The sequence below is a fragment of the Malaclemys terrapin genome, chromosome 3, assembly GCF_027887155.1.
Source record: "Malaclemys terrapin pileata isolate rMalTer1 chromosome 3, rMalTer1.hap1, whole genome shotgun sequence".
Lineage (NCBI taxonomy): Eukaryota > Metazoa > Chordata > Testudines > Emydidae > Malaclemys > Malaclemys terrapin.
Window position 1 is genome coordinate 78,634,300 of NC_071507.1, and position 22,126 is coordinate 78,656,425.

Sequence of the window (22,126 nt, forward strand, 5' to 3'; positions counted from 1 at the left end):
CCTGGAGTGGGCACTGAGGCGAAACGGACAAACCCAGCAATGAATGAGATCAGAGATGTGTGGGTCTGGGCGGAGTTGTCCAGGGTCTTGAAAACGAAGACAATGATTACTGACTGTTGACGTGAATGTGTACAGCCTTGCTGCAAAAGGCGCAGCCTGGCTTCTAGCTTAGTTAGTGCGAGAGCAGGGCCCGATCCCTCATTGTCTGATGCGGATAAGGAGTTTTCCGAAGTTTTCTTTGGGAGCAGGAGGTGCAGCCCGCGCCCATCACACAGCGGTCCGGGCCCTATGCATCCCCCCTCCCCCCGCGGTGCAGCACCACCTGCTCTTGCAGCCGCTGCTCCCCGCGCAGCGCGAGCCCCACACGTTCCCCCCAGGACGTTCCAGAACGCTGAGCCCAGGCGCCGGAGGGTAAACAGCAAACTATCACCCACCCACCCGCAGGGAGCGGGGCCTCCAGGCGGCATGGGCGTGGCGTTGCTCCTTGAGAGACAGGGCTAGCCCCCAATCGAGAGTTAAGATTCTTCCAAGGGGTGGGCTTGAGCCGGTGGAGCCAATGGGAGTGTAGGGAGGCGTGGCCAGGGGCGGGGTGCGTACGGGAGGGCGGGAGTCTCGCTCCCCCTCCCTTCCCCGTCCGGCGGCAGCTGAGAGACAGAGTCGAGACTCAGCGCCTGCAACTACGCCGGGCAGCGGGCGCGAGAGAGCGAGTCGCTCCGCAGCCCCGGCCGCCCCTGCCCAGCCCGGAGTGTCCCGGGGAGCCGGGCGGGGGACACGGCTCGGGGGCGGGGATCCCGCAGCAGCGCTCGGCTGGCGGCGCGTACCAGGTAAGGAGCCGTGTCCGGGGGTGCGGCGGGTCTCCTGGGGGGCGGGCGAGCGAAGCGGGCTTGGAAGGGTTGGGGGGTCACTTTGCGGGGTGGAGTGAAGGGGGAGCCCCGGGTTCGGGGGGTGTTTGGAGGGATGGGAGCGAGTCCAGGCTCGCGGGGGGGGGGTCTGCAAGGGACACCCCAGTTTGGGGAGGGTGGGGATGTGAGTCGCCGTCTCGCCAGCCCCAGGGCAGCTGTGGTGCCTGCCGCGGGGGGGTCCGTGGACAAACTTCCCGGGGGAATTTCGCCCAGTCCCCCACTCCCGCGGCGCAATGGGGCACCCCCTTCTCGGCGTTACACCTGGCGTGCCGCTGCTGCACCAGGCTTTTAAAAAGAACTCCAATCTGCTGCGTAAATCATTTCCATGGGGGGTCAGTCGCCTCGAGGGGCTGATTTTTTTTTTTTAAACAGGTCTGTCAAGCTGTGTTGGTCTTGAAAAGCAGCTTTAAAAAAGTTTATTGTTATAAGGCATCTGTGGGTTATTTTTAGGGAGCGATCATGGAAGAGAGACCAGTGTAGATTTAGGATTAGCAGAGGGATACCCACACTTTCACAGATTGAACCGGTCCGATTTCACAGACCATTTGATGTTTGTTTATTTTATATCGAGGACCCTATATTCTCTTTCAAAAACATCTTTTACTCTCTTTCTTATTTCTATTCTACAGTACTCTCTGATATGTACCCCGTGATCCATTTCACAAACTTTTTTTAATGTTAAAGTATCTGTCTGGTTCATTCCCCGAAACACAGGAGAGAGCTACTGTGTGTTTACTTATTTGAATGTTGCAGTTACTGTATGATAACATAGCCTTTTGCTTCGGAGATATTAGTCAATATTAGTATGTAGCTAGCTTTAGCCTAATCTTGACAAAAGACGGCTCTAAAGTTGACTATTATCAGATGTGTGTATTAACATACTAAGTGGATCAGTAAGCTATTAATATTTGTTGTAGGATAACTTTAGAACGTTGGTACTTAGAATGTTATAACTCAGCCCTTCTTCTTGTGGCTAAATCTTTATTTTTGTTGCTAATGATGCTGAAGACCCTTGCGAAGTTGATAAGAATTGCTCATGTGAATTCTTTTCTCGAGTCTTTTGTGTGCAATTTTCATTTCTAAATGCTAACACTAGGTGGCTTTCTTATATCAGAAAACAGGGAACGGTTCTGTGTGGTGCCTAATTTATGTATCTCTGGTTTTTCTACAAATTCTAAAAAAAGAAGAACAGGAGTACTTGTGGCACCTTAGAGACTAACAAATTTATTAGAGCATAAGCTTTCGTGGACTACAGCCCACTTCTTCGGATGCATATAGAATGGAACATATAATGAGGAGATATATATACACACATACAGAGAGCATAAACAGGTGGGAGTTGTCTTACTAACTCTGAGAGGCCAATTAATTAAGAGAAAAAAAAAAAAAAAAAAAAAAAAAAAAAAAAAAAAAAACTTTTGAAGTGATAATCAAGCTAGCCGAGTACAGACAGTGTGATAAGAAGTGTGAGAGTACTTACAAGGGGAGATAGTCAACGTTTGTAATGGCTCAGCCATTCCCAGTCCTTATTCAAACCGGAGTTAATTGTGTCTAGTTTGCATATCAATTCTAGCTCTGCAGTCTCTCTTTGGAGTCTGTTTTTGAAGTTTTTCTGTTGTAATATAGCCACCCGCAGGTCTGTCACTGAATGACCAGACAGGTTAAAGTGTTCTCCCACTGGTTTTTGAGTATTTTGATTCCTGATGTCAGATTTGTGTCCATTAATTCTTTTGCGTAGAGACTGTCCGGTTTGGCCAATGTACATGGCAGAGGGGCATTGCTGGCACATGATGGCATAGATCACATTGGTAGATGTGCAGGTGAACGAGCCCCTGATGGTATGGCTGATGTGATTAGGTCCTATGATGATGTCACTTGAATAGATATGTGGACAGAGTTGGCATCGGGGTTTGTTACAAGGATAGGTTCCTGGGTTAGTGGTTTTGTTCAGTGATGTGTGGTTGCTGGTGAGTATTTGCTTTAGGTTGGGGGGTTGTCTGTAAGCGAGGACAGGTCTGTCTCCCAAGATCTGTGAGAGTAAAGGATCATCTTTCAGGATAGGTTGTAGATCTACAACCTATCCTGAAAGATGATCCTTTACTCTCACAGATCTTGGGAGACAGACCTGTCCTCGCTTACAGACAACCCCCCAACCTAAAGCAAATACTCACCAGCAACCACACATCACTGAACAAAACCACTAACCCAGGAACCTATCCTTGTAACAAACCCCGATGCCAACTCTGTCCACATATCTATTCAAGTGACATCATCATAGGACCTAATCACATCAGCCATACCATCAGGGGCTCGTTCACCTGCACATCTACCAATGTGATCTATGCCATCATGTGCCAGCAATGCCCCTCTGCCATGTACATTGGCCAAACCGGACAGTCTCTACGCAAAAGAATTAATGGACACAAATCTGACATCAGGAATCAAAATACTCAAAAACCAGTGGGAGAACACTTTAACCTGTCTGGTCATTCAGTGACAGACCTGCGGGTGGCTATATTACAACAGAAAAACTTCAAAAACAGACTCCAAAGAGAGACTGCAGAGCTAGAATTGATATGCAAACTAGACACAATTAACTCCGGTTTGAATAAGGACTGGGAATGGCTGAGCCATTACAAACGTTGACTATCTCCCCTTGTAAGTACTCTCACACTTCTTATCACACTGTCTGTACTCGGCTAGCTTGATTATCACTTCAAAAGTTTTTTTTTTTTTTTTTTTTTTTTTTTTTTTTTTTTTCTCTTAATTAATTGGCCTCTCAGAGTTAGTAAGACAACTCCCACCTGTTTATGCTCTCTGTATGTGTGTATATATATCTCCTCATTATATGTTCCATTCTATATGCATCCGAAGAAGTGGGCTGTAGTCCACGAAAGCTTATGCTCTAATAAATTTGTTAGTCTCTAAGGTGCCACAAGTACTCCTGTTCTTCTTTTTGCGGATACAGACTAACACGGCTGTTACTCTGAAACTTACAAATTCTAAGATGCCTTCACAATCAGTTATGCACTGATTAGACCTAAACAGAATTTAAAGTTTACTCATTTACAATTTATTGTTTTGATCGAAATCTGACTGTTGACAGAAGTCATTCTACATGCACATTATTACCAACATTTAAAGTAAATCTTTTAGTTCTAAGACAAAATCAGATGTTCAGAAAAATAGGGTATTTTTATAGCAGATAGCTATTTAGATTGATTTGGAAGTTTGAGAAGTCCAAGTATGGGGTTCATTATAATGAAGCAGGTGGTTTTTTATTTACAAACAACCCATTCTAAGTTATCATTTCCTCTGATAGTTTGATAGTCTTTCTTTATTTACTTATTTTAGGACTGTGTTGTACTAACATTCGTGGGGAAAACAGCTAACCTAAATTCTGCAGATGCTTTTAGAGATGCCATGGTACACTTCAACCCTAAGTTTAGTAGCACAGTGCATAAGAGCTTGCTGGGTTTAGGAATAATCATGCCCCAATCCTGTATTTTATGTCCAGAACTCCTATAGTGTTCAGTGGAATGCAGCATTGGGCCACATATTGCTTATTATAATAGTATCTCTGGAAGATTTGAATTTTAAAACCACTTTGAAATTTTTTTTATTTATGCAAAAAATGTTTAAATCATTAAGGGTTGTAATGCATTTTGGACATTTAACATTACTGAGACTCCACAACAGTTGATTTATAATTTATGTAATGTTCATGTAAAGCATGATCACAGAGAGGTCTCTGAATCCATTGTCTTGGTTTTTGCACATCCAGTAGGTTGATTTGGCAGGTCATAAGCATCAAGGAATACCTGTGTGTCAGGGTACAGGACCACTTAACTAATGACATCTTTGATCAGTAAAAACATGTTTATATTAAAACTCTGACATGAAATCTAGACTAAACCAAAAGCTGAAGCCTACATTACTGGCATTAACATCTGCTCAAGCAAGGACATTCTTAAAGGCTTCTGTCCAAGGAGAACCTGAATTTCAGTGTTGATTGACACAAATATGACACTCATTTTTTTGGGTAGCCATTAATTACTATCAGTGTGCAATATGATTCACAATTGTGAATGAGAGCTAGAAGAGGAATTAAGCAAAGATGTGGTCAAAACAGGCAAAATCATAAATCTCTTTTGCTGTTTGACATTTACAAGTGAACTGAGGCAGGAAACTGAGCCAGTTTTCATTTTCAGCTTTACATTGGACACATCAGTCACTCATTGCACCCAGGATTTTTAAGTGCAGATCAGCAGTTTGACCTGCAGGCAGTAAGTAAATAATTTTCATTTGCTCAGACTGGGATTTTGATTGTCTTGTGTTGTTGGAGAATAGGATGTTTTGTAGCTTCATGCCTCTTACAGATGAGTGAATGGAGTGTTGTAACAATGAGTGAGAGCTGCCGTGTAATCAATGTAAAAATACAAGATGCACACTATCGATATAGTGGGTGGGGCTTCTGCTTATCTAGTTTCTCACATTAGTCATTCAAGCTTCCCAACAGTAGCAATATTGTCAGCTAGAAATGAAGCCTTGTTTTGAAGACTACTGCCCTGTATCAGTGTGGTTTGCTTTGCAGTTTAAAATGCTATACTTTTTATGTTATTTTTTATGACCAGACATGAAAGGTGATTTGACAAATTGGATTGTGAATCAGTGAACTAAAAGGTAGACGATTGCTATTTTTATTGTTTAGGTTGCAGTATTGTACTTCTAGTATGTCATATAGTTTAATTTGTATTTCACTTCTGAAAACCATTCATTTTTGCAATCTTAAAAAAAGTAAAAGCTAAATAAATTTTAAAAATGGCCATTTTTTAGGGGAATCTCTTCTTGTAATCTGAGCAGACTGGGCAGTTGTGTTTAGTGATGCTTGTTCTTTCTCCAGTCCATTTATTTCACCTGTGTTTGGTGGGAGACATCAGGGAAAGGCTCTTTGCTAACTCAGTCTGTTTATATGATGAATGAATGAGTATACTTTTTAGTTTTGAGCTCTGATTAATACAGTGATTGTTTGTTACTTGGAAAGGATTTTTTTATGTTAAAATGCTATTTTCTCTAGCATTAAGAGTGTATCTGGCAAAAAAAAAAAAAAAAAAAATCAGATAGCCCTGATGCATAATGATTATTTTGATAGTGAGGTACATAATTTGGATTTTCAAGAAACTTTTGAACCTGAATGAAGTACAAGTATCTTTCCCTCTCTTTTTTCTTTTTCTTTTAAGATTATTAACGTTCAGTTCACTTTATTACAGTGATGCTAAAGTTCAGTCATGTACAACAAAAGCAAATTGGTGAAGACTGGAGACTTTATCCCGTGATACTTCTATCTGTAGAGCAATGACCAGATTTTCAGCCATATCTAGGAACAATTGAATCAGTTGAGAAGAGTGGGAAGCTTAAATTTAGTGGGACTCTTAGTTTTTGAGTTGATAGCAGAAAAGATGTCATGTTAATGTTATAGTTTTGTGTTTTAACATTCTTATTAGAAGCTATGTAGAACTTACTGTTCAGATCATTAACTTATTTACAAGTATAATTACAGCAGCATTTAGAAAATCCACTTGGAGATCATGAGTAGTGAGTTTCCCTAGTGCAGGGGTAGGCAACCTATGGCACGTGTGCCGAAGGCGGGACGCGAGCTGACTTTCAGTGGCACTCACGCTGCCTGGGTCCTGGCCGCTGGTCTGGGGGGCTCTGCATTTTAATTTAATTTTAAATGAAGCTTCTTAAACATTTTGAAACCTTATTTACTTTAAATACAACAATAGTTTAGTTATATATTATAGACTTACAGAAAGAGACCTTCTAAAAAGGTTAAAATGTATTACTGGCACGCGAAACCTTACATTAGAGTGAATAAATGAAGACTCGGCACACCACTTCTGAAAGGTTGCCGATCCCTGCCCTAGTGTGTATGAAATAATCATTTTCTACATAATTAGAGGTTCCATTTCAAAATAAAGTTTCTAAACTTTGACTATAAAGACAATTTTCCCAATTTGCAATAAATGTGAACAGATGCTCTCTTGTCTTCCTGAATCTGCAGACAGACAGCTCCAGTAACTGGTGCTGTCCATAGGTTTTAGGAGCAGTAGCTGCTGCCTGAAACAAAACAAGGCATTTGCTTCACTACTGTTATTGAGGATCCTATGGGCACAGTGAAACTGACAAATTATTGCAACTATACCCTACCCCTGCTTGAAAAAGCTGAGGAGTAGTGTAGGAAGACAGTGTGGCTGTTTCTGAGAAAAAGAGGCTGAGGAGAGGTAGGCCACTCCCCAGCAGAAACAAGGGAGGCTCAAGATGGGTGAGGGGTTGAGAATATCTTTCTCACTGTTTAGCAGTCAGAGGAAGGCTCTTCAAATTTCAGACGCTTACGTTGAAATCCTGGCCCAATTAAAGTCAATAGGAGTTTTGTTATTGTCTCTGACAGGGTTAAGTTTTTACCCCTAGTATGCGGAAACTGATATGAAAAATGGAGTCTGTGCAGATTCCAGAACAGATCTTAGTATCCCCTCCTCTAGCTTCCCATTCAAATTCTGGGTTTCTCACCAGGGCAATGCCTGTGGACTCTGATGGCTCTCCATCTTTCATAATGGCTCTGAATTACATGAAAAGAAGTTACGAATGCATTAGAGTTCTTAAAGTTCACTTAGGAAGATATGAAAAATATTTTATTTTTCCAATCTATGTTCACTTTATTGATCTTTACTTTAAACTAGACGGGGTCTGTGTTAAAGTTACAGAATTGATATCTGTTTTGCTAATAAAACGTAATGGCTGAGATTGCATAACTATTGCAACAAAATCTACTTTGAACGCACTTTGAGGGGTGGAGTAACAATGTTATATGAAATTAAAAATGTTTGTGTAGCCTAATAAGTGTTCTTGAGCCCTTCTATAGATGGTTTCATAGGTTGCTTTTTATTTTTTGGCAGGGGATCAAGCTTTGATTTTACGTGCAATAGATTGAGGGGCCAACTCTGACCCATCTCTAATTCCTTAATGCTGGATCTGGTTCATATGGGATTTCACGTTCAGCATAGTCAACTCTCTAGCTCAATTGTTACAGGATATGAAAGCAGAGTAGCAGAATACAAGAGAAGCAAAGCCAGAATACAGCTTTTATAGTTTAAATGTACACTTTGTTTAAATATTTATGGTATCTTTTTTTCTCTCAGAAGAAGGATTAAAAGGGAACGCTGCAATTAACACACTGCTTAGAGTAGCTGGCAAAATTCTATTACTAAAATATTCAGTTTTTTTTTTAATATTCTGCAGAGAGCTTTGTGAAAGAAGATTTCAATTACTTTTTTTTGTTTCTGAGCTCTGAAAGCTATTTATTCCCTTCTGCTCCTGTCTCTTCTTCCCTCCCTCCCCCCAGTTGAATGTATTTGTAGCTTCTAGTTCAGAATGAACTATTTATTCGTTTTATAAGTCACCTGAAGCAAACAATACCCACACCCCCAGGTATCTTCTCAGTTCTTAACACTGGAAGCAACTATTTTAAATGCTCTTAATTTTATGCTCAAAATCTCATTGAAATATTAGCATGACTCCATAGTGAAGATTAAATACGTATGCATATTTTGTTATACTTGTTTTTGCTTATTGTAATAGCTAGCTGTTCTTGAAGAATTAGGAACAGCTTAAGGTGAAGAGGTTATCCTTGCTGTTCTGCTGGAGTAAAGTAAACCTAGTCTTTGCTTTGTGAGGTTGTCAGGACAACAGCTTATTATTGTCCTGACTGTTTTTCTATATCAATGGAGGGAACTGTTTAAAAGAGTGAGTGGCTGCTTTGCCACATTGGTGCTGTGAGGATTGCCAGCTGTGATTTGGATTGAGCAGGATGGTCTGGGTTTGTCATGTAAAAATTCTAATTGATGATGAATTCACACCCAGTGTGAGAATAATTTTGTTCGTTAGACTAATGCAAAACAACCCGTTGTATTTACAAATCCAAGTCCTATTTTCTCAGTGGTATTGTCATTATTACTCTGATCTTTTCCATTCTGAAACTCAAAGCAAAATGTTTGAAGTTTGACAGTGTGACATTTGTGGGATGGGTTAAGGGAAGGCAAGAATTGATTTAAGGTCTGGATTGTGTCAGTTTGCTTAATCTGACATTGGAGAGCTAGAGTGAAAACACTAGGTATTCCTGCTCGATGTATTTAGTTATGTCATCCACACAAATATATTATGCAGTAAATGTTCAATCAGTTGGAATGTCTGCCAGTTGGAAATTAGATGCTTTGTTTTTTAAGAATTTGTATTCTGTTCTATACCAAATGCATAATGCCTGTTTATACCAGTTAGTTACTTACATGAAACTAAAATTACCGGAAAGGTAGTTCTCTGTATGTGGTCATAATATGTACAGTGCCAAACAAGTACAGTTAAGATGATTGTTTTAATTTCATATGAACTTGTGAGTATGATTATGGGGGTGAGAAATTTGTGTGAGAAGGTATAGAATGGGTTTGAGTAAAATAGTATTTATTTTACAGGAAGACAAAGAGGATTTGTTAGCAATGCTTTTATTGATTTTGGTGGATCATAAAGTTGTCCTCTATCTTCATTTAGGAATCCCTTTGATCTGTGTTTAGCTATATTTGCCAACCAACTGCATTCAGAAGTTAAAATTCTCCATGAGATCAATATCCGGTCATTTCAAACTCCTTAATAGTCCAGCAGTTTATTCATTCATACTTTCCTTCCATCCTAGCGATTTGTAGCAGATATGTACTGCAGTTTCTATGTTCTTGTATCTTTTTATTTGACATTTTGCTGCTACCTTCTTTTCTTTTTTCCTCATATAGTACAGTATTTACAAAATCAGCAAGCACAAAAGATCCTTTCAAGGGTGGGTTTATGCAAATTAAATATTTGCATGCACAAATGACCAGTGAGGCAACTAATTTGCCAAGTGCTTGTGAAAATACCATGGCTGTGTGTGAAAAGTTGAAAACAGAGTATTTCCATAAATAGTTGTGTCCACTCATCTTTGAAAACCAGACCCATGATAATGCTCCTCACCTCTTCTTCCTTTTTTCTTTCCTCTGTAGACTGTACTCAACAATGTCAGTATTCCAGCTTGCTAATTTCACTACATTAAGTATGTGGGAAGGTCAGAAGTTGTCAAACTTTTTATTGTGTGAACCTCAATTTAATAGAGGTTCTCATGGACCGACCACTTTCTCTCCCACTAACAACTGTGCAGTTGCCATAACATTCTGGTGACCATTACTGCAATTGCTTATGTGTAAAAATATTAGAAAAGAATTAAACGTATTTTAGCTGTCTATTATATGCAATTTAGCAACAGGAAACAAGGCAGGGAAACCACATCCATGTAACCAGCCATTTCTCCATGGACCACCACCAAGTGCTTCACTGATTGCCATCCACCCATCAACCAGAATCTGAGAACATGTAGACTAATTCATACTGTCCTTCATATTATGTCATATCTTGCTCACCAGGAAAGCCCTTAAGTAGCACTTGCATATATGGTCACGGTCACATTTTTTAAAATTCAGTTTAAGTGGTGTATTTAAAAAAAAAAAAAACATACCAACAAATTTCACTAAAACTACATTGCAGGTATCCAGAAGACTTTCCTGTCACATCACTAAAGTTTCAAGATGGGTTAGGTTTTTTTGGCTTTTACAGATTGATAATCTGATGAAAACAACATTTTTCTTGTTGAAACAATTATAGATTATAAAATTTACATCTTTGCTCCTTGTGCATAACCATATTATCCCCACACCAAAAATAAACAAACAAAATAAAATTCTGGAGAAATTGTAGCTTTGCCTAAAACACTAATTTAAAAATGTCTCATCTTGCTTGAAAACACTGATTATTTTTATGTGTTAGTCGTGAGGCTTTACATTTGTGTTGCTGAAAGTGTAAATCTCATCAGATTAGATTTAACTCTTGCTTATGGCAGTTGCTATACCAAATCTTACTATTTGTGGATTTGATAATTGAATCAAACAGGAATTTCAGTTGATATAATAATAATTAATGGCGATATCCCATCTCCTAGAACTGGAAGGGACCTTGAAAGGTCATTGAGTCCAGCCCCGTGCCTTCACTAGCAGGATCAAGTACTGATTTTGCCCCAGATCCCCAAGTGGCCCCTCAAGGATTGAACTCACAACCCTGGGTTTAGCAGGCCAATGCTCAAACCATTGAGCTATCCCTCCCCCGTATCCAGCTGTAGTATGTTTTTACTTTGTATCCTTACTTGAAATGAATATTTTTTTTCTGTCAATGTAGTGTTGACATTTTTCCATCTTGCCTAAGATGGAATTTAGTGCTATATACTCATTGCATCTTTTTTTATTTAAACTAGTTGTGATGTGGATGCTTATCCTCTGGGGAAAATGATGATAAAACATACGGCATACAAGCCAAAAGTGTAACTTCGGTCATGGACCAGGGCTGGATTCAAACAGATAATCTAGAGGTGAAAATTGCTACCTCTCCTTGACTAGCATTGTGGTGCCTTGTACTATATAATACCTTTTGTCTGACAGAGAGCGAGTCTCCTGAGCGATCTGGTTATCTTCTCTTTCCCCCCCCCATTTTTGTTTTGCTTTGAAGGTGGAGTACGTAATTGTGAAGTAGACATGTAAAGGTAACCAAATTCCACCTGTTCAGAGGTGGTTGTTGTACTGAATACTTTAGATGTGTTCATCTGAATTTATTTTATCCTTTTATAAAACTATTTCTCTTTGTGGATGGATTTGGCTGTACCCTTCTTTCGTATGTGTCACAAGTGCATATCTTACTCCTGAGGGAATTTTGTGCCAGAAAACTAAAAATTCTGCACACAATATTTTAAAATTCTGGAAAATTCTGCAAATTTTGTTTGTCAATAAATAAATGTGGATCTGGCAGTGGGGAGCACAGGCCACTGGCTGCATTGAGGTGGGAGATCACCCTGAAGTCCCTTCTTCCCCCCGATATAGGGACTCGGCAGTGAGGCTGCACCTGACTCCTAACACACTGCAAGGGCAGGGTCTTCCCCAGAAATACCCCGGAGCCCTGTCCCTCTGTGCCAGCCCAGCGGGATCCAAGTGTGGAGGGGCTTAGTGTGTGGGGGGGATCCAGATGTGGGGTGAGAGGTTTCTGTGTGGGGCAATCTGGGTGCAGGCAGCTCAGTGGGAGATCTGGATGCACAGGGGCGTGTGTGTGTTCCGGGTGAAGGGGCAATGGAACTCTGCAGGGGATCCAGATGATGGTGGTTGGGCTCAGCGGGGGGGAGGGGGAGCTTGGTGTGTGTGTGGGGTCTGCCATTTTCTGCCGGGAAAAACAGGAAATCTGCGGGGCGGGGGCTGTTTTCTGTGGGTGCGCAGTCCCACAGAATCCCCCCAGGAGTAATATTTAGATTGTTCTGTCATCTAACTGCTGCAACATTGAGAGTAGCAAGTGTTGCAGTCCAATTTCCACTCTTCTAATTGTGTACACCTCCACCATATGTTTGATCATCTCCATCGCTGTCCTGCAGTCACACTGAAGATTGGGCTAAGCCAAATTTTTGCATTGTGAAAGCCTCTCTTGCCACTCAGTTTAACAACCTGTTAAGCCTAGTCCAGGATCTGCATCACAGGTTGCAAAAAGGTGGCTGTAAGTTAGGACTTCTGAAGTTCATTAGCCCGCCACTCTGTGAGACCATAGCAGCTGCCACTCTGTGAGGCCATTCATCTGAGATTGGCACTGGACATGAATGCATGAAGAACCTTTGCAACAGGATGTCACAAAGTCGGTCATGGCAAGTCAACAGGAAGATCAGGTGTGTCTTTTCTTCTGGAAGTGTGCAGATCTTCATGTGGGAAATGTGCATTGCTTATTGCACCTATTGGAACCATTGTCAGCCTTGTGTGTAGCGGGTTATTTTCATCCATTGTAGACCTCCAACCAGTGGCCTTTTAAGGGTGATGGTATCTTGTTGAAGTTTTAGGGAAGCTGTATGAGCCAAAACGCACATACTAGATGTTAATGTGAGGCTCAGGCAACCACTAATAATTCAGGCTAGGATTATGTGTCAGAGGTCACGGAATCCATGACTTCCAGCTAGGGCGACCAGACAGCAAGTGTGAAATGTCGGGACAGGAGTGGGGGGTAATAGGCACCTATATAAGACAAAGCCCCCACTATCGGGACCGTCCCTATAAAATCGGGACATCTGGTCACCCTACTTCCAGCGATCTCCGTGATAATTTCTGTCCAGGGCTGGAGCTGTCAGCCAGCGGGGCCCTGCAGCTCTCAGTTGCTGCTGGCAGCAGGTCACCCCAAAGCTGGTTGCTGCCGGGCAGCAGGGGTCCCAGGAGCTTCCAGCTGCCTGCAGCTCCCAGCCCTGTCCCAGTGGGGGAACCCTGCAGCTCCCAGCTGCCACAGGCAGGCAGGGGACCCTGGAGCTCCCAGCTACGGTGGGCGACACCCCCCTCCCCCACAGCTGCTCAGGGGCAGTAAGGGAACCCCTGAGCTCCCACTCACAGTTGTGGCAGCAGGGGGCCTCAGAGCTCCAGGAGTAGTGGGTACTGAACCCTTCTCCCTACCCATTTTGTCAGGGATATTTTTAGTGAAAGTCAGGGACAGGGTCACGGGCTTCTGTGAATTTTTGTTTATTGCTGGTGACCTGTCCACCACTTTCTGTCCACCTTTCCTCACCACCACCATTTGTCCAGTTCCTCAGAGTAAGCTCCATATGGGGTTCAGAATTACTTGGTGGTGAACAGCAAAGCAGGACCTTTGGACAGACCTCTTGCTTTATTCAACAGAACTTCGTGAGACTTCTTGTCAAATTTGAATTCCCAACCCAACAAAGTCTGTCAGCTCAAGGTGACCCGCGTTACCCAGGTTATACCTTTCAGTGTCTCTTCTTTTCATAAAAACATTTACTTATGTTTTATTTTTGGAAATGATATTTTAACTCTTAACAGTACAACAAAACACTGTACTGAAATGTATTGCAGGAGAATGATAATTTATGTAAATTAAGATGACAAACCTAGTTTCCCTTTTCACCTACAGGGGAAGCAGAGGGCCTACTTTCAGTTCAAGTCTTCTAGTTTTAAGCTTCACATCAGTAACATGCAGTTCCCAGTTATTGGTGTGAGTGAGGTGAGGTTCTGCTGGATGTGCAATAGGATTATAGGGAAGAGTTAATGTTTCTTTGGAAAACTTGACTTTTGAATCTTCCTGACTCCTAAATTTACATTCTCATCCTTAAGGTTACAGTCAACCTTTCATTCCTGCATTTTGGCTATTACATCCAAAATGAGTCAAAACGCCCAGGGATTAGCAGGCTGCTTCCCCCCACCCCTTGAATCTGCCTTGGTGATTAGAGAAGAGGGAGACTACTTTGCCTTTAATTGGGAGTTTATCTGACTCTGTCACTTAACTTTGTTTTTATGTTATTAAAAAAAGCTGCTAAACCTAGATGTTTGATTCCTAATTTACTTTTTTATAATGGAAAGTTAAATGGCACAGCCATGGATGAAGTACTTCTGAAAGCCTCTACTGTGCTAACTCAATTACAAGAAGAAATATTTTTCAAAAAATAAAATTATTGGCACAATGATGACTTTTAGTGGATTTTCACTCGAATACACATGTCAGTCAACTCAAACTGTTCATTTCAAAAAGCAAATTCTGAATTGGGGGGAAAATTAAACACTACTCAATGTGTGAATTTTAAAAACCGGGTGATTGCAGGGGAAATGCTTACTAAAAAGCTATAGTTGCACATGTGAGAAGAAAGTGGATATGGAAAGGACACAAGGTTCACAGAATATTGTCTGTTTTTTTCTAAATAATAAACCAGCTTTTTTTTGTAATCTTTCTTTAAACCCTATTAAGGGTTGTCAACTTTTATAGCCTCCTTACAAAAATCATGATTGTATGCCTTGCTGTTGTGAAAATTGGTCTCTCTAAGATCCGCTAATATCCAGTCCATGTACTGAATCTTTGACCTCTCCACTTGTCTTTCATCCATGATCACTGCAAGGACTATCCTACCCATATAATTTTTGCTGTCTCTGCTGGGCATGTCCACACTAACATAGCCTAGTCTCCCTCAACTTTTCTTCATTTGGGGCAACCTGCTTTAGGCCCCTTACAACCTCATTTCATTTTCTATCATGGAGCATCCAACAATTTGACTATCTCAATAGCTTTATTTTCACAGTGGAAAGCATACTAATTTATTTTCTTGTGGCTGGCAAAGTCTGTCCTGTATTTTAGGATGGGTATAATTACAGTTTTATGCACTCTAACTTTATTGGCATCTTTTTATCACCGTGAATTGGGGTCAGCTCCTGCCATTTGTACCAAACATCTTTGGTATGATGCTGGGCATCACTCAGGAGGGCACCATTGTTTGCAACCAGTGATCCTCAGTATTTAAATTATTTCATTCTTCTAAGTTCTCTGTCTCTAATATCCTTTATGGAGGGTCCTCCTCTCTATTATCAAAATCTCAGTCACACTAACATATACTCTAAGTCTCACTTGCTCAAGACTGTTGCCCCGACTGTAATTATTGAACAAATATGGTGGTCTGCTTATTATTTTTAGTTGGGTTATGTGTTTCAAGCCTTCATTCCTCCAGGCCTCGCTCCCCATAGGGTTGCCAGGTGTCTGGTTTTCAACTGGAACACCCAGTCAAAGAGGGACTTTGGTGGCTCCGGTCAGACGCATTGACCGGGCCATTAAAAGTCCGGTCAGCGGGGCTAAGGCAGGCTCCCTATCTGCCCTGGCTCCACGCAGCTCCTGGAAGTGACCAGCATGTCCCTGCAGCCCCTAGGCACAGGCGTGATCAGGGAAGCTCCGTGTGCTGCCCCCACAGCTCCTATTGGCCAGGAACCGGGAGACGGTGCCTGTGGGCGTGGGCAGTGCACACTGCACACTGTGCAGAGCAGCCTGGCTATGCTTCTGCCTAGGGGCTGGACATGGCGGCTGCTTCCAGGAGCAGTACGGAGCCATGGCAGGCAGGGAGCTGCGCCATTGACCGGGAGCCGCCTGAGGTTAGGTCTGCCCAGCCGGAGCCCAAACCCCATGCTCCAGATCAGAATCCCCTCCCACACCCAAACTCCCTCCTGGAGCCTGCACCCCAAGCCCCCTCCTGCACCCCAACCCCCTGCCCCAGCCCGAAGCTCCCTCCCATACTCTGAACCTCTCATTTCTGGCCCCACCCTGGAACCCCAGCTGGAGCCCTCCCGCCTCTCAACTCCATGCCTCAGCCCAGTGAAAGTGGGTGGGGTGGGGCGAGGGTGTTCAGTTTTGTGCAATTAGAAAGTTGGCAACCCTAGCTCCCCAGCTTTCTCTCTAAGAAAAAAGGCACTTCCCCCTTCCACATCTAGGTAGCTCAATTGAGCTACCATCTTAACTCAAGCTGCTAAAATCTAGCTGAACATTTTAACTGTTAAGTAGGATTTTCAACTGAGACAAGTTAGCTTGATTGAGCTATCTAGATGGGGGAGGGATGGGGGAGTACCACCCCTGCTAGTTTAGAAAAGGCTGTAAATGGAATGTCCCTTCCCCCCACCTCCTCCCAATTCTGCTTGCATTTTGCATGTGTCACTCCTGCCTTTTATTTGCTCTACATGATCATGCTGTATTGGCCAGAATGAATAGAGCACTAGACAGTGGAATGGATCAGGAGAAAGAAAAACACTATCATGCTGCTAGCAGTATGGGGAGGGAAGGGGAGAGAAGTTGGTGGAGTCTGGGGACTGTAGAAGGGGGAGAGAAATTGCTTGGTGTGAGTGGCAAGGAAAGATTTCAATTTAGGTTTTATTTGAGGGGGGAAATCAAACCTTAAGTGGATTTCTGGATGGTAGTATAAGGTGTATGTCAATGTCTTAAGACTACAAAAATGTCTTAGTTTTGGCGTGTGATGTCATGCTCATGACTGTTAAATTCTTCTAACAGCTTTACAGTAAGGCCTGGTCTACACTAGAGAGGGATCAATCTAAGTTACGCAACTTCAGCTACATGAATAACCTAGCTGAAGTCGGCGTACTTAGACCTACTTACTGCGGTGTTTTCGCTGCGGTGAGTTGACTGCTGCCGCTCCCCCCGTCGACTCCGCCTGCACCTCTCGTGGTGGTGGAGTACAGGAGTCGACGGGGGAGCGCTTGGGGGTCGATTTATCGCGTCTCGACTAGACGCGATAAATCGATCCTTGCTGGATCAATCGCTGCCCGCCGATACGGCGGGTAGTGTAGACATACCCTAAGTGTATGTTGTGTGGTAGAATCTGGAATGGGTTTTGTGGCATCTAAAAGAAAAAACTAAATGTGATTTTGGGTATCTAGAGATGAGAGGCTCTGTACCTTACACTAGATGCTCCATGTATTTCAGGGAGGGAATGGCTGGATCAGGCATACTAATGGGTTCAACTAAAATATTAAATAAGGCAAAGCATGGGTACCCTGACACTTTTCTTTTCAGACATTATCTGCAGGCTCTGTTTAGTTTTCTATCATTTAGGGGATCTGTACAAGATCTTGCTAAAGCCCATTCCAAGTAGAGTTTCAGAAGTACTTCCACTCAACCTGGCTGAAAACCTCTTCTGCATTTAAGCATACTATAAGGTTTAACTTTGAATAGTGGAGAACATTAGCCAGTCATCATATATTATCAATGCCATTCCTGTCCTGGAGGAAATCAACTCTATTTATTTTAATGAGTTTCTGCATCATATTAAATTTTTATAGGTAAACTGTCTTCGTCTTCTTATCACTGTTGCGTAATGCAGTGAATCAATAATTGATTCTTTCCAGTGGTGACCTACACACTTTTACAAGTATTGAGAAAGAAATTGAAGAAATCAAACTAATTTCAGGATTCTATTGAATGTTCTTTTATATGGGCGCTATCTGTCAGTGACTTGCACAATTCTGTGGGTGACCCATAAAGTCTTGAAGTTTTTTCATTTGCGAGGGGTTTGTTTGGTCACTCAGACTGCCATCAGTTGAGATGTCATCTTCCTGGAATGAATCTGTCACATTCAAACCCAAATTTGTAATATCACAAATGCTATGATGATCCCAACTGTCTTGTTTTGTTGTTGTCCCTCTTTTTTATAGCTTTTGCTAGCTGTTGTAATTTGATATCTGATCAGTTATTTGTGTCAATGTTTCACTTGTAATTTCTAAAACAAACTTTTTCCACATTTGAGTTCTAGGCAATTATTTTGCTAATTTCAGGTATTTATTGTTAAACTTCTTTCTTTTAAAAAAAACTTGTTTAGGTTCAGTTTCACTGAATCTTTCACAAAATGTGAAATCAACATATAAAGCAAAATTGGTCACAAGTATCGGAAAGATATGGTCTGAAACTGCGACGGTAACTATTTCAAATGTAGCAACAAAGATAATATCAAACCTCAAAAGATTTATATGTACATGTGAAACCTGCATACCATAAAGGATGTTCTGTCACCACAAGCTTTCTTACCCTTGTGATCTTCTCCATAACATATGCTGATGGGCAAGGCTGCAACTTGAATAATTCTTCATAGCATGCCAGTTCAACCTATAATCTGCCTTCAGTTTTTGCTACTATCTACAGGAACAAACCTTTGGGGGGTGGGGGTGGGAGATCTTAGGCCCTTTATTAGGGTACAGTTGCCATTTGTTAGGTTGCTATGGTTAATAAAAAGCTATCAACCCTGGCTGTTTAAGAATGTCCTTTGAGGGTCTTTGTCTTTATTGCATTGTTTGGGTTGTGTAGGTGCTCAGTGAATCTGGTAGGGGCAAGCATGTAGATAAGTAGTGTAGTGTCTCTACTTTTATAGTTATAAGTAGAATGGGAAAATTCTCTGATCTGGTACAATTAAGTTTTCATTGCTAAACTGTTAAGATCTCTCCTTTTCTCTTTGCAGACTTTTTTCTATTTTCTTTGTACTGGCAGTCCACAAACAACTGTCTGATTATAACTCCATCCTCAACTGTGAGACGCAGACTTCTCAGGGGATGCTCTGGAGAGTTCTCCTCCTTCTATATCCCCTATTTGCACATCCAGAAGGAGTGATCTATTGTTTATCCTCTGGAACTTGTGTGGAGGGAAACGGATGAGAGGGGGGCCATCAGGCAGATATCCTCTCCCAACACTCACTCAAACATTGGGAGAAAATGGGGGAGGCTTTTACTCAAGCATGGTGTCGATTTGTTAAGTACTGTACCTGAAGCAGTCAATGCTCTTCCTGGAACTCATGTGGAATGGAATAGCATTACCTGCTAGTGTTTGTGACCAAAACGTTCCCTGTTGGTGTTTTTCACTAAGCTCTGCCTTCCAATCCACTGCGGCCAGGAAGGTTCATTGTCAAATAGTGAGACCACGTCTATGCTACAAACTTTGGTCAGTGCAAGTTAAATTTGGCATACAGCTGCTAAAGTATGTTGCTTGTGCATATACATGCTTTTCTACTTGCATTGATACTGCACGCACTCAGGAGTGCTTGTGTCAATGCAAAGTGCAGGGCAGCTTGGGCAAGTATCCCAGTGTGCACGTGCCACTATCCGGCGCAATGCCTCTTGGGAAATTTTCACAATGTGGAGTGGGGTAGAAATGTCTTGCCTGGGGATCTCTGGGAGCTAGTGGTCAAGTTCCCATCATCCAACATTCTCCACCTTATTATGCTATCCATATCCTGCACTTTTTGTGCCTTTAAAAAAACAAATAAAAAAAAAACCCCAAAACCCACAAACCTGTATATCACTTTTCTGTCTCTGCCGTCTCTTCTGGAAGCATGGAGTCCACAGGGCTCTGCACTATTCTTGCACACATTGCAAATATAGGACATACAAGTCTCCTGTATTTGCAGATTTTCAGGAAGCACAGCAACAGCAGGGGACATGACAGTTACTTGGAGGACAGTTTGCTGTGGGACAGAACATAAAAAGAATTCAAGGTTGTTGTTGGTGTTTGCAGAGCAGCTGCTTCTGGGACCAGGAAACGAGTACTTACTGGTGGATCACATTGTAATGCAGGTTTGGGATGATGAGCTGCAGAACTTTCAGATGCAAAAGGCCTCATTCCTGTATCAGTGTGCCAAGCTCCTCCCAGCCCTCTGGTGCAGAGACACGAGAATGAGAGCTGCATTAACATTGTAGAAATGATTGGTGATTGCACTCTGTAACCTTGCAACACTGGGTTGACACCATCAGTGGAAAATCGTTTTGGAGTTGGAAAATCCACAACGAGGACGGGGTGCAGTCCTCATCGCCTGACTGGCTCCACCTTCTGGTCATGGTGGGGATTAGCTTGAGGCAGACACCTACATCCACAGTCTTCACACTGGCGCTCTCTCTGCGCCCACCTACGGCTCCTCTCTCAGCTCCGAGAACCGCAGTGTCCTCTTCTCAATTCAGCCCTCCAACTAGATTGTCATCTGTTTTTCCCTGTTCCGGGGGGAGGATCTCTGTCACCAACAGTACTGCCACTTCACCAGTGGCGAGTGGGGGGGACCCAGGCCCGTCCACTACTCTGGGCCCCAACCCAGGGACCCTGTAAATAGCAGCCTCCTGCTGCTCCTCTTTAACCTCGGTCAATGCTGCTGTATTTTCCTGGGCCATTTCCCCATGGCTCCAGCACCTTCTTCGCCCTCAGCTCAGGGCATTCAGCTGCTCAGTCCCAAGATCCAGTCACTGCTCAGTCCAAGGTGCTTATAGCTTTATCAGCCCTCCTGGACTACTCTGCCCTGCAACTTCCTTTTATATGGACCTGCTGGGCCTTGACTGGCTGTTCCTTGCAGCCCCTCTCCTATTGGCTTCTCCCCATGCAGCCTCCCCCCAGGGCTCTATTAACCCCCTTTCTCTCAATGTGGGGTGGATGTCCCATCACAGGGCCATTGTCATGCAGGTGTGTAGGGCCATTAATTGCATTCTGCTACGCAGGACTGTGACTCTTGGGAATATGCAGGGACCTTTTTTCCCAACAGGCAGGTTACCATTGGTGATATTGAAATGCCAGTAGTAATTCTGCGGGATCAAGCCTACTCCTGGCTCATGAAGCTATACACTGGCCATCTTGACAATACCAAGGAAAGATTTAACTACCGGTTCAGCAGGTGCAAAATGACCGAAGGGGTGCTGGTGTAGTATTTATTCACTAGATTGGGTTTCAGTGAGAAAAATATTCCAATGGTTATACCTGCCTATTGTGTCCTACATGACATTGGGGGTAGAGGGGTAGGAAGGAAAGCTGCTGCCATAGTGGAGGGCACAGGTGGAATGGCTGTTAGCTGCAGAGGTGAAAGTAAGCCGGTCCAGTCCGGCATACCGGCAAGAGCCAGTACACCGTGCTGGCCTGCACCAGCTTCTGCTGTGGGGAGCCCAGAGCACTTTGAATCCTGCCTGCAGCTCCGGCGGCCGGGCTTGGGCCAGGATTTAAAGGGCTCAGAGCTCCCCGCCACAGCGGGCAGCCCAGAGCCCTTTCAATCCCCCCCCCCCCCTGCAGCTCCCGCAGAAGAATTGTGAAGTGCTTGCTATGCATTTGTCAATATGACTGGGTGTTTTTCAGAAGCTATGAATTATGTGGTGCTTGCTGAACATTTACAATTACTATTTACTTTGACTACTGCTATGCATTCTGCAATATATATTATGAACTAATAAAGATAATTTGATTCTCTCAAATTAGAACTCTGAGTAAGGGAAAAACAGTGCAGAAAAACTGGAAAAAAAAACACAGGCAATGCAATACAAATTTTTAACATAAATTAATGGTGTTGAACTTTAAAGTTGGAAAGGCAGCAAACCTTTCTATTCATTTTAGTGCACAAATGTAGTCTGTTGTGGCTACAAATATACCAGCCATGGTTCTCACATATCAATGTATGTGAAGCTTTCTTTGCTGTTTTTCTTTGCTGTTCCCCAGCATGCAGCAGTAAGGGTGAGGATGAGAGCGTTGATGCCATGTGGTATGTTGGAGACTGTACGGAGGGTTGACTGTGGAGATCTCCAAATATTGCAAAGGGTGGGGAGTCTGGGATTTTTGGACCTATAAATCAACCAGGGTCTGCAGCATTTGGGTTTGCTGCCAAAGAAGACAACACATTATATCTTGGTGCATTTCCCTCTTTGTCCTTCTGGGACTCTTGGGCCTTTCTCCTGTCCTCTGTTGTTCTCCATGCTGTCAGTCATAGTGGCCCTCTAATCTTTGTTCATGGTCAGATGCAGCAT

At 42.8% G+C, this 22,126-nt stretch overlaps 1 protein-coding gene across 10 annotated transcripts in view; it reads left to right on the forward strand.

Annotated features, from left to right (window-relative positions):
* Nucleotides 1-669: 669 nt before the first annotated feature.
* SIPA1L2 (signal induced proliferation associated 1 like 2) overlaps nucleotides 670-22,126 on the forward strand; it is a 244,219-nt gene continuing 222,762 nt past the window's right edge. For all 10 annotated transcript variants that reach the window (XM_054023000.1, XM_054022992.1, XM_054022991.1 and 7 more), the window contains exon 1: nucleotides 670-824. The gene's annotated coding sequence lies outside the window, so the exon portion shown is untranslated. The remainder of the gene's footprint in view (nucleotides 825-22,126) is intronic.